This window comes from Etheostoma cragini, chromosome 18, assembly GCF_013103735.1.
Source record: "Etheostoma cragini isolate CJK2018 chromosome 18, CSU_Ecrag_1.0, whole genome shotgun sequence".
Taxonomy (NCBI): Eukaryota; Metazoa; Chordata; class Actinopteri; order Perciformes; family Percidae; genus Etheostoma; species Etheostoma cragini.
Window position 1 is genome coordinate 14,888,517 of NC_048424.1, and position 3,376 is coordinate 14,891,892.

Consider the following 3,376-nt stretch of genomic DNA (forward strand, 5'->3'; position numbering starts at 1 on the left):
CCCCCCCCCCACACACACACACACACACACACACAGACTACATAAGGAAGCCATGTGACTTCCAATTTCATTAACATTTAGTCCCTAAATGCTTTGGGTGCACTAGTTTTTTCACTAATTCCATAATTGGACGACAGCAAAACCAAATCATACAAGATTCAGCAAAGAAACTAAAAAAACATTAGGAATAAACATTGTGTGGGAAGTAGGTATGCATTACACACGCAGCTGTGCATTTCTTCAGTGTTTTAACTGCATATTCTACATAATTTAACAAAGGTGCAGGCTTTTGTTTGAAAAGAAAACCATGGTCCTGGATACCGCCAACTATTATTGAATGAATAGATATCATTCTCCCTGAGCTACCATTCACAATTCTACAAATTGATTGCAATGTGTTGAGAAATGTAGCTGAGCGTAAATTCTTTCAGGAAGACCAAACTTTCAATCGATGCACTCATCAATCAATTTAGCTGTTATCCAAATAAATATACATTTTATTATGCTATGTATAATTAGCTAATCGTATAATTGCATATCTGCAACTAGTCTCTCCTGATTGAAATGTAGCTCAGTGTAAATCCTTTCAGGAAGACCTCACTCTTAATAAATGCTCTACCTTACTCCAGTCGGCAGTTGGAGGCGTTCACCTTCCTGCTAAACCAATCAGAACCATACACAAATGGCAAGGACCAATCACAGAGTCAAAACCCTGCTTTTAAAAATCAGTTTCTCCCTTTGCTATTTGTTTCAGGCAAAGAGTGCAACCCTTCACTCCCCCTCCAACTCCAGTCATCGACTCCAGCTGACCGGTCCGGAGCCTCCTCTGGTCTGGTCTTCAGGCTCCTTCCTCGCCACCACCGGTGTCTAGATTCCATCGGGGGGTCTGATAGTTCTTTTCCTCTATGTATATGCAAAATATTTGTGTAGCGATGTAGTCTAATCACCAAAGACCTTGTACATTTTATTGAGCTGTACAATAAACCTCATTTGCATTTCTGCAAACATGTCTCTCCTAATTGAAATAATCCTCAGCTGTCTTAAGAAGCCATTTACTGATAAAGGTAAAGGTGTGCAGTGTAAAAGGAATACTGTGCAGTTATAACAAGGCCTTGAGGTGAAGCGTGTGGTTGTTGCAGGGGAGAGGCTTTGATGTCCAGTGAGAACCGGGCAAAATATTCTTAATTATATGGCATGTTTTCTTAAAAAATGCGATGAAATGGGCTGTATATTTATGTAATTTAACGCAACGAAATTGCAAAAACTGCTGTTTGATGAAAAAGAACTTGTTGTATAATTACATCACTTCATAACATTCCCAAGGCAACAGGGGAAAACCGCTTCTCGTGTGTGAAGTAAACGCAACGTTTTTCAACTTTCTGCTAAGATAAATGTGACTTTATGATGAAATCATGCAAGCCCTGCTTTATTTTTTGCAAGTTTTTCTGGAGGTACTGATTAGAAACAGTTTGAGAAAGGGCAAGCATTAGCCATGTTTCAATCCACATCTTTTTATAGGAATTAAGTAATTTTGAATGAAAAATGCCTCATGAAAATGGTAAAATGTTGTTGTGGAGCATCTTTGTCTTGTTATAGCTTGATATGTCGCTGGCACATTAGCACTAATACAACTCCAAGCATTTCAGAGGTGCTCTGAATGGGATTTGTTTCCGAGGCTGGGAAATCACTGCTTTATTTACTCAGTGAGTACTTTTGGTGGAACGCTAGAGCAGCAAAAGCACCAACTACTCACAAGAAAACACAACATATCTAAATGGGATTATTTTTCAGAACCCAAACACAGTAGCATTAGCTTCCATTCAGCTTTGAATGGCATTGTGACATGCCTCCTTGATTTGCTGATGTTTTGGGTTAAATTCGTTTGAGCCCAGAGGCCACTGACTTCAGACCAGTGACAGCGGACGTACAGAGTGCCCGGTAATACAGTGAGTGGGATGGGAGCATAGACAGTTAAAGAAATGGACCAACCAATCCCGTTGCTTTGGACGGAGACAATGAAGGATATTAGAAGCATTTTTCCTGAACTTGAAGACGTAGATGGGACGTGCGCAACCTGTCTGAAAGTTGTAAGTCTTCTCAATCATTCCCAATCTTGCAGAGATGGAGAGCGCAAGTATATGTAAGGAGATAACATAGGCATAGGCTGATTATTGCTAACTAACATGCTGGTTAACATACATGATTAAACCTTGACAGCTAATGTATGTCCAAACTGTCTGCGAACTTTCCCCTTTACTATACGGTGATTCCTCTACTGTGCAACAGCAAGTCATGTGTTCATGATACAATCGTTAGCCAATTTTACAAAAACGTCTGCTACGGAGGCAAAACGGGAGGTATAAGGTAATGGAGTCTTTTATACATTGTTGTATTTCTTTAGAAATAAGAAATGCCCAAACAGTATTTTTAAATACTTCAAATGTAAAGGTATTTGCTGTCAAAGTAGCGCCAAAATTAATGGGAGTCAATGGAATACTGACGACGGGTGATGGCTTGTTCATAATGGCATCATAGGAGCTCTGCTTAGAGAGGAGAGGCTTACCCCCTTGGATGGGAGAAGTTTAGTGAGCGGTTTTGGCAGCGGAGGTTAGCATAATACATCCATGGTTAGCATGGACAAGGTTTTTACAATTTTGCTATTTCATCGTCTATTTTCTTCTATCTTTTTTTGGACTACAAATCTTTTTGGGACTAGAAATTCAAAGTTATCCCTTTACACATCATCCAAAAAATGTAAATAAAAGGGACAAACTTTAAAACTACAACACAAAGAAAGCAGAAGGTAACGGGACAGCCGGCAGAACCAGAGCCATCTCGGAAGTGGAACGTCGTGGACATAGGGTCAGAGGTTGGGTCCCATTTGTTTGTGATAGGCAAGGAGATTGAAGGCATGCTGCGGACAGTGGTCGGACACCAGGAATGTCCTGCCATCTGGTGATGTTTGCTTGACACAGCTGCTGCCGAACACCACGTTCTCAAGCGGTGGGAGGACCGAGTATTTGCTCTGTGTTGGAGCGTTGCGGTTAAGCCATGTGGTTTTCACGGGTCAAGGCAAACTGAACCAAGTGGTTGATGTAGGGCCACTAGGGAGTCATGGTTGATTTCAGGCCCAGATGGGAGTACATCCCATTCTTAACTGCATTTGCCCGTTGGAGGGTGGAGCGATATGAAATATAAATAATAGTTACATGACGTAACTCCAGTTCATGATTACATGCATACCCCTTTAACTACAGGCTCAACTTGCCCCTGTTCTAATTCCTTTGAGTTTAAAAGGGAGATGACCAGCAGGTGATGGCCACACACATATTCATAGAACTGGGCTTACATCCAGTGATTGCTATTTCCCTGCTGA